The sequence below is a fragment of the Chinchilla lanigera genome, unplaced genomic scaffold (genome assembly GCF_000276665.1).
Source record: "Chinchilla lanigera isolate Chin_1 unplaced genomic scaffold, ChiLan1.0 scaffold00010, whole genome shotgun sequence".
In the NCBI taxonomy this organism is placed as follows: domain Eukaryota; kingdom Metazoa; phylum Chordata; class Mammalia; order Rodentia; family Chinchillidae; genus Chinchilla; species Chinchilla lanigera.
The window spans coordinates 5,515,599-5,524,887 of record NW_004955411.1 but is presented as its reverse complement, the minus strand read 5'-3'; the positions used below and the strand labels follow the sequence as shown (position 1 = coordinate 5,524,887).

Below are 9,289 nucleotides of genomic sequence, written 5' to 3'. Positions count from 1 at the left end.
CAGGCACTAAAAGACACAATATTCCCTACCACATAGTAGGGACAAAATTAATAGTAGCAGAGAGAAATGAATGAATGAATGAGTGAGTGAGTGAATAAATGACTTGAGAAACCCAACAATGGCTTCCTCTGACCATGAAATCCAACCTTATATTCTGACTCTATGTTTATACTCCAACACTAAAATTTCATTCCTTTGTCAAACAATTAGGTACCCAGAAATATCCTTCTATGATGCGAAGTGTTCCTAGATGTTAAAAACATTAAACCCTTTCCATCTGTTTTTCCTTTTGCAAGAATGTGTGGGTCACATTGCTATCTGTCTTGATTCTTCCCTGGTGAGGTTGGCCATGGGGCAGGTCCAGAGGTTTCTTTGACTGGGATAACAGGCTCTGAGGGCAAGTGGGAGGGGCCCTTTATGCAGGAATCACCAGGATTTCAGGAAGGACCACAGGCTTCCTTCTCTCTTTGCCTTAGGCAGCAAGCTGGCTTAATGACTTCTCTCAGCCCCTACTCCCAGAGACTCCATAGATTTTTTTTTTTTTGGTACCGGGAATAGAACTCAGGACCTTGTGCTTGCCAGGCAGGCGCTTATGCCGCTGAGCTGTATCCCTGGCCCCCTCAGCCCCTGCTCCCGCGTTGAAGGGAATCCCTCACTTGTCCCATGGCTTTCTACAAACTGAGCAGAGCGCTGAGGCGCAGAAAGAAATGGAGAGAGAGTAGGAAAGACGAGACACACAACAGTAAGGAGAGCAGGGAGGAAAGAGAGAGGAGCTGGATCTGAGCAGAGCGGGAGAAATAAAAAACAGACTCTGCAGCACAGTGTCTCAGGTAGTAATATTACCATTATCTTGCCGGCACGGATGTGACAAGACCACCATCTACTCATTCCGCAGCGTGAAAAGGGAACACATTTCTATCGGTGTCGTCGGAAGCCCGGGCAGATGCTGTCCGAAAGGGCTCGCTCTTCCTGAGATGTGATTTTTCAATAGTGCGTATTGTACTTTTTTGCTTGGGGCTGGGGAGAAGAGGAAGAGGGAGCTGGTTGTCCTTTTTTGGGTGCACTTTTAATTTTAGCATTCTTTTTCCCAGCGAGGGTCACACTGAGCTCCTTTGAGTAGCCATGGTCTGGGGCCACGCTAAAGCCTCATGGCTAGAGCCCATTCCTCCCAAACCGGGCCGGTGGCAGCCAGTCCCCCCGCCCCCATGCTACGGTGTTGTTTGTCCTTTCCAAGCCCTCTGCTCCACTCTGCCTTGACTGAACGTCCCTGTCCTGCAGAGACATGTGCGGCCTGTGGGTCAGGGAAAGAGCACGTTCCTGCGCGGCTGAGCGAGGCTGGGGAGAAGCTGCACCAGGTAAGGCAGCAGGCACCGTTTGTGTGTGAACCAAAGCCACGCAGTGCACAGCTCCCAGAGCAAACACCACCTTGCCCTGGGAAGGCAGCCAAGGCCCGGAGCCCGGGTAGGAAATCCCCTGCGAGAGGCCCTTCCTGAGCTCCACAGCAAATGGCCCTTTTCACGGGCTCGGAGTCTGTTCCCTTCCAGCCGCACTGCCCACATCACACCCGCTTCCTGCTTCCACACCCCGTTCCCACGCAGAGTGCCCCCGCCCCGGGGCCTCCCGGCTCTCACACCTTCTCTGTGCTCGCTTCCCGGCCTTCCCCCATCCTCAGAGAGCCTCTTCCTTCCCAGCCTGCGCCGCGCCGGCTCACAGAGTGCTCCACGCCCCGAGCTAACATCTCCAGAGGCTCTGCTGGGGGCGCACGGAGATGAGTGGTTGGTCTTGCCAGATTAGCAAGCAGAGCAAATTCCACAGGTGCCTGTGCCCCTAGGTTTCAAAGTTCAGACCCGATAGATAGCAGAGTCGAGGAGGCGGAGGCAGCCCAAGATGGCCCGAAAGAACAACAACGATAGCTACTGTCTATGGAGAAATCATCAGCCGGCTGGAGATAATCTAAAATCTTCAGGCGAATTTTAAAATTTCATCCTTGCAGCAATGCCGGGTGGTAGGTGCTATCACTAGCCCCATCTTAAAAGCAGGAAAATGGAAGCCCAGAGAAGTTAAGAAACATGCCCAGGGCTGCAGGTTAGTAAGAGGCAGATCCAGAGTGTGCCGCGTGGGGTTTCTGTACCGCCCACTCCTGCCCTGGTGTGCCCTGGGAATGACAGGAGATCTGGACTGCAGCCCCGCTCTGCCGCTCCTCAGCTGAGGCACTTCGGCCAGCCACGTTGTTTCCCCAGTCCTCTGCTTCCTAATCAAAAAAACTATGGGATTTAAGGTGATTTCTTAGAGCTCTTACCTTACAATGGTGGTGTGGCTTTTTCCTAATTTAAAAGATCTCAAATCTCCAAAGTTTCCGGACTTAGCTGACTCCTGGCAGGGGGATGATGCAGAAGCCAAACTGGCCTTTGGTGACCGCTAAAGCCTCCCCTCTGTGCACCTTTCCCTCAGCGCAGATCAAGCCCCTGCTGTCCCCTGGGCCCCAGGCAGAATCCCAGGGAGATCGCAGAAGGCTTGTCCGTCACCTGATGACTCAAAGGACACGTGTGCCCTGCACTTCAGAGCAAGCAAGCTGAGCTTCTTTTTAAAGACAGCGGCCTGTTCAGTGGCCGAGCACAAGAAACTGATGGAGGACCAGTCAGCAAAGCAAGAGAGTGGGGTGAAAAGAAAGCTCTGCAAGGCTGCGTCTAAACCGGGCCCTCAACAGGTTATAAGGGGTACTAGTCACTACCCAGACATCTAAGACACTCTTCTTTGTCCCCGCAGAACCAGCTGTCTACAAAGAGCAAAGCTTCAGATACCTACGTTGATTGGGGGAAGCCAAAATCGAGGATTTATCTCAGCCAGCAACTGCTTAGAAACTCGCAGTTCAAGAGGAAGCTGTGTCAGTTATTCAAGAAAAGAGACTCCAGCTGTACCACAGGAAAGGGCAGAGAAAGAGGTTGATGAAATAGGTGTGGAAGTTAAGGACATAAAATTGATTAAGTCACAAGCAAATGTGTGTCGATCAAGGGCGGTCTGAGCCCGGAAGCATAGCAGTCGTGATAGTACAAGTGCTGTCACGGAATTAACAGTGCTACTACCTGTTAGGGGATCATTTCAACCTGATTGATTGGCTTTGAGATCTGCTCGGGGAGTTGGGGCCACACACTGCTGGGTATGTTTGGGTGGGTCATTAAGGCCTGGCCTTGGGGTCTCTGTCGGGCCCTGGGCCCTTCTTTTCTGGCACTCTTCCCCTGCTCTGTTTCCCAGCCACAAGGACATAAGCAGCTTTGCTCTATAGTAGACTTCTGCCATGATGTCTCTGCCTTGGAGCCAGCAGATCAGGGACTGAATCTGTGACCAGGTGAAACCTCTCCTCTTTTAAGTTGGGGGAGGGAGGTTGGTGTTGTGTGTCTGTGACAAGAAGGCTGACTACCCTCTGAAGTGAAGGGCTTTTTTGGTATTTCAAAAAGGTAAGCACAGCTTCGTGTGAAATTCGTACTCTTTCTCTCCTTAATAAAGTTATGGCAGCTGGACATGGTAGTGCATGTTTGTAATCCCAGCACTCAAGAGACTGAAGCAGGAGGATCGTTGTGAGTTCAAGGCCAGCCTGGGCTGCAGAGTGAGCTCAAGGCCAACCTGAACTGCATAGCGAGACCCTGTTTCAAAAAGACAATAAAATAAAATAATAAAGTTATGGTTTCTTTCACATTGTACTTAACATTGAGGTTACAATTGAAGACAGAGGAAGAAGAGAGAGGAAGAAAAGAAAGAAAGGAAGGAAGAAAGAAAGAAAGAAAAGAAAGAAAGAAATGAAAGAAAAAAAGAAAGGAAGAAAGGAAGGAAGAAAGAAAGAAAAGAAAGAAAGAAAGAAATGAAAGAAAAAGAAAGAAAGAAAGAAAGAAAGAAAGAAAGGAAGGAAGGAAGAAAAGGAGAGAGGCTTTCCTTTGAGTGCGTTCTTTGGGGCAGAGGTGAGTGAGCTGACCATGCCATTCAGAGGCAGGGGTGGGATCATGGGAGCAATATAATTGACTTGCTGCTAGTAGGTGGGGTCTGCTAGGAAGAGCTAGGTCACACTGTGGATGTGTCCCTAACAGGTACATCTCCCTTCCTGGCTCCTCCCCAACTCTCCGCTTCTGGTCTTCCATCGGTGGCACCTTCTCCTATGCTGTGCCCCTCGGCTACCCCGTCCTGCCTTGGAGCCCTCTGACTATGGACCGAGACCTCTGCAAACTGTGAGCCAAGGTAAACCTCACCTCCTTTACTCTGTGGATGGCAGGTACTGAGTCTCAGCAATGGGGAAAGTGACTAAGGCGCCATGCTAGGAAGCCTTTGGTGACTGCCCATTGCCTGCTGCAGGGAGACTGCATCCCTCAGGTTGGCTTCTAGGAGCTCCACGAGCAAGTGTTCCCCTTCCAACCTGGGTCTGTGGTTTCCTGGAAACTAGTGCGTACCCAGCCTTTTTAAACTGTACTCATTCACCAATGGTAGAAAATGTGTATCATTTTTGGTGTGTTCTAATGTGCATACTTATTCTCATTTTCACATCATATTTAACACTGAGGTTATAACTGATATCATGTTGTTCTTTATTTCACAGCATATTTTTTCATAAAATAAAAATGTATCATATAACCAAAGGCATCTCAAATTTGATGAAGTACGGTGAATAGAATTCTCCAGATTTAAGCTCTAGAAGCTCAGCCAGAGGCTGAGAACCTGTATACCCACTCTCACACTGGGTCCTGATGTAATGGGGGGGTCTCAGGTCCCCTTAGCATAGCCACCTAGCTGTAGCCATGGGTAATAGTCAAAGTGTTTAACAACCAAGCCAAGTAGAACAGAAGACAGCTGAAAACAACTGGCGTGGCTGTCCTGGAGCTTACCTGCTGTCTCCAACACTCACCACCATATTTCTTGTTCATTCCTAACCCTTTCCCAATTTGCCCTCATTCTTCCTTTGGATATTTGATTGTACACTCACGTCATTTGGTCTGCCCCTCAGTCCTAGAAGATAATACCCAATTAGTCTAAGGCAACCATGATTATCCAACTCCTTTGTCATCACTGGCTTTAGTGGTAAGCATGTGTACTAATTCTCTATTTCTGCTGTAACAAATCACCACAATTTTAGCTTAAAACAACACAGTTTTATTTCTTATAGTTATGTTGGTTCCATGTCCAGGATGGGTCTAAATTGGCTAAAATTGAGATGTCCACAGAGCTGTGTTCCTTTCTGGGGACTCTAGGGCAGATTTGGTTTCCTTGCTCTTTCAGATGTTGGCAGGTTTCAGTTTCTTGAGGCCGTAGAACTGAGGTCTCACTTTTCTTGCAGGCTGTGAGGCAGCGGCCTCTGTGAGTTCCTAGCAGTCTTTCTCTGGTCTGTACACATGGGCGTCTACATCTCAGAATCAGTAACAAACCCTTCTTATTCTGCTCTCTCTCTCCCTCAGCTGGGCTGATGTTCTTAGACTGAGCACATTAGACAAGCCAGGAGAACCTACCATCTCAAAGTTCACACCCTTGATCACTAAGCCGCTGTTGCCATGTAAGGTAACATAGTCACAGGTTCCAGGGGTCTGGAATGTGAACATCTTTGAAGGCACTATTTTGCCTTCTACAATATGGGACTCATTCTGGTGAAAATAACATGTAAGGAAAATCTGCTGGAATTTTTTTTTTTTTTTTTTTGAGAGGGAGTCTTGTTATGTAGTTCAGGCTAGCTTTGAACTCATGATATAACCCATGCTGGCCTCAGACTTGCGGAGATCCTCCTGCCTCACCCTTCCAAGTGCTGGGATTACAGTCGAGCGCCACCATGCCCAGCTAATCTGCTGGAATTTGTTTTTTTTTTTCAGCATTAATCTGCTGGAATTTGGAGGAAGGATTTTGCTCCCTGTTTGAAAAGAACCATTGCCACTTGCCCTACTCCTATCTACTCTGAAGTGATGTGAGCTGTGGAATAGGACATCAAGGCCAAGGATGACAACTGACACTGCAAGAGCAACGGTGAGAGGATCAGAGCGAAAAGTTAGAAGGAGCTTGGCATTTTGGTGTTATTGCTGAGTCACTGAGCCAGCCTAAAACCACCTACTTCCGGGCTTCTTGTGACTCTTGAGTATCTTTATTGCCCTTACTGTTAAATGTTCTTTTACTTGTGGCTGAACTCATCCAGTTGAAATTTGATTCCTTCATTATCGGTCCATTCCAATATGTCTTGACTTGCTACTTGGTTGTCTCCTTGCCTGTCCTTCCTAGTGTTTTGGGCCTACGATACCACTGATATCCAGCTTTTCCTTAAGCTTTATAGACTTGTTTTTGTTTGGAAACAGGATCTCCATATGTCGCCAAGACGGCTCATGAACTCATGGGCTCAGAGGATCGCCCCACTTCAGCCAGCCAAGTGCTATGACCACAAGCATGTGCCGCCATGCTTGTCTGGTTCTGAGGTCCTGCCTAGTTCTTCCTGGCCGCCTTTTTAGCAGCAGAGTCATCCCTTGTATTTCTAGTTATGGTCAGAGAATAGCATTGACAGAGCAGATCTCCCACTCTCCTTGACACTGCCTGCAGATTGTGCTGTGCAGAGGACTGAATTTTGTCTAAACTAAGGTAGCACAGAAGAAAGAAAGACAGGTAAAAGGAGACAAGAAAAATTGTGATTTTAAAGTTGTGCCTTTAAGAAGACAGCAACTTCAGGACGTGTCTGTTCAAGGTTATTCGTATCTGAGCTCCTCATCTTTTAGTTTCTAGGCTTTGTTTTTCTCATAATCCCTCAAAGATACAGAAATCCGTAAATTAACCTAGTTGATAAGGTAAAGGGGAGCGATCTGAGACAGAGACTGAAGCAGATTCAGAGAGTGTTTTTGAAGATGGGAAGGTTAGATGAGGATGGCCATGGGGGTGCTGGGGGTAGTGAACAGCATCAAAAGGAGGGTCGTATGTACTAATTCCCCAGGATGAATGTATTTACTGCATATTGCAAACATGTACTAACAAATTAGAGAGGAAAAAGTGAACACACAAAACTGTTGAGAGTAGTATGTCTGCTGCCCTTATCACTCTGCCTTATCAGGCCCCAGTGCTGTGTCTGGGTCTGGCTCTTTGCTCTGTTTGGGTGTACTCCCTCGCCAGAGCAGCTCTAGGAATTTGACATAAATTATTTGTATGCATGCTTTGATTCCTTTGCATGTGTTGACACACCATATATAACATTGGCTCGCAGTTTTTACTTGATGTTTATGATATCTAAGGCACATATCCTTCTCAACCCAAGTTTTTAGTACAGTGTTACAATTTTTCAATATGGTGTTTTTTCAATGTTATCTTAAAAATAGAAACAAAAGCCAAGAGTGTTTTTAGGAAAACATCTTAGGTCACCCATCTTGGTTGTTTTGTTTTGTTTTGTTTGTTTGTTTTTGAGACAGGGTCTTACTATGTAGTTCAAGCTTGCCTTGAACTTACTGTGTAGCCCAGGCTGGCCTTAAACTCATAGCAATCCTCCTGCCTCAGCCTCCCAAATGCTGGAATTACAGCTGTGTGCAGCCACAGGCAGCCTCAGATTGTTATCCGGTAGCTCCGTCTAAAAGTGGCTTGCCAATTAAACGTACCTGGGCTCTGGATTTCTCACTTCTCCCTCAGGAGTTGGATTTGAGGTTCTTCCTGTCTCGAACAAAAAAAGTGGACACAATGAGCAAAAAGCTGTGACAAAGTTTATTTGAAAAAATAAAAGTAAACAACGAGGAAGAAACTGGCTTTGCAGAATGAGGTTGGGCCAAGTAAAAGGAGAAAAAGCAAGATAAAGTGACCCTCTGAAGGAAGCAGGACAGGCCACCAGGGGAAAGTCACAACAGTGAGCTCCTCCTGGCGTCTGCATCTTTATATGTTCTCTAAATCTTGGGGAAACCTGAAAGAACTTGTACCTATGGATCCGGAGGTGCTGCTGAGATCCAGCGCCTCAGACTGACATCAGGTCTAGGCTATCCTATTTTTTTTTTTGGTCTTTTTTGAGACAGGGTCTCGCTGTGCAGTTCAGGCTGGCCTTGAGCTCACTTTATAGCCCAGGCTGGTCTCAAACTCGCAATGATCCTCCTGCCTCAGCCTCCCGAGTGCTGGGATTACAGGTGTGCTCCACCATACCCGGCTTAGGCCAGCCTATTGAAGATCTGCTCAAATCCTGCTGAGAGGTCCATGTGCAGAGCTTAGGGAACTGTTCTGTGCATATGTTCTGGGATATTGTAATTACTAGGTCATGTGTACTTCCCCAGCCAGCTTTTCTGCACCCTAATCTCCAATCTCAAGATCACCCACCCTAAAAGACACTGTGGAGAAGGACATTCTTTGATTAGAAAGCACTGAAGACCCTGAAACCTTTTACCTAAAGATAAGAGTGTATTTGATTTGCAGGAGATCCCTATTTTTTAGTCTTGCCATGTAAAGATTAATGGGAAGTAAGGACTGTGATTGTAGTGGATTGATAACTGGTGGGCCACTTATAACCCCCAGGTGAACTGACTGAGCGTGGTGCTGGGTGTGGGAGGCCCACCAGGGGATTGTTGCCAGCAGCATAAGAGGCAGAATTGGAGAAGGATAATGCTTTAATTACTAAAACATTTGGTATCCACCCATTTGTACTAGCTACATCCTTGGTTCTCGCTCAATAAAAGGTGACAGATTGGTAATTGGGGCTGCAGTCTGAGAGGCCGCAAGCCCCCTGATCCCAGACTTTTGCCTCTCTTGTTTTTCCTTGTCTCTCTTACTTTTTCTTATTATTCACGGGCACCTCGTTCTCAGGACCTGTCACCCTGGATAGAACGACAGGATATCTCTAAGACTACAGAGAGGAGACTACGGAGAAAAGCACTATGGCCTGAGATTGGGGAATATACCCCAGGCCTCAGTGCTCCTCTCTCTTGAGGGCCTATGAGGTAGGAGGTTGTGGTGTGGCTAAGATTATCTGGGCAAGTAGGCGTAGCCCGTTAGTCACAAAATCCTAGGACACATGTGCAGAACAGTTCGCAAAGCCCTGCACACAGACATCTATGGAGAACTAGAGTAGGTTTCCGATAGGATAGTCTAGATCAGAGCCCACCTCAGCAGGGAAACAGAAAAAGGACAGTTACCAGTGAACTCAATGGTGCTGTTCCCTTCATGGTACCCTGCTCTCTCTTGTTGAGGGTACGTGTGCTTGTCTTGACTAATTCTTTGCTCAGGACAGAAAGAACCTAGAAACCACCTCTGGAATGAAGCTCCGGCACCCCCAAATCTGGTAACACACTTACTCTATTTTCTCTGAGTACTATCTATCTAT

General features: G+C 47.3%; 1 long non-coding RNA gene across 2 annotated transcripts in view; it reads left to right on the top strand.

The window, feature by feature from the left end:
- The first annotated feature begins 3,847 nt into the window (after positions 1-3,847).
- LOC102027954 overlaps positions 3,848-9,289 on the top strand; it is a 9,495-nt gene continuing 4,053 nt past the window's right edge. The window contains exons 1-3 of one of the 2 annotated variants that reach the window (XR_001232831.1): positions 3,848-3,953; positions 4,080-4,227; positions 5,841-5,991. This is a non-coding gene — a long non-coding RNA (uncharacterized LOC102027954). Of the gene's footprint in view, positions 3,954-4,079; positions 4,228-5,840; positions 6,211-9,289 lie in introns of those variants that run through there. The other variant, XR_259922.1, reaches the window with a different exon arrangement.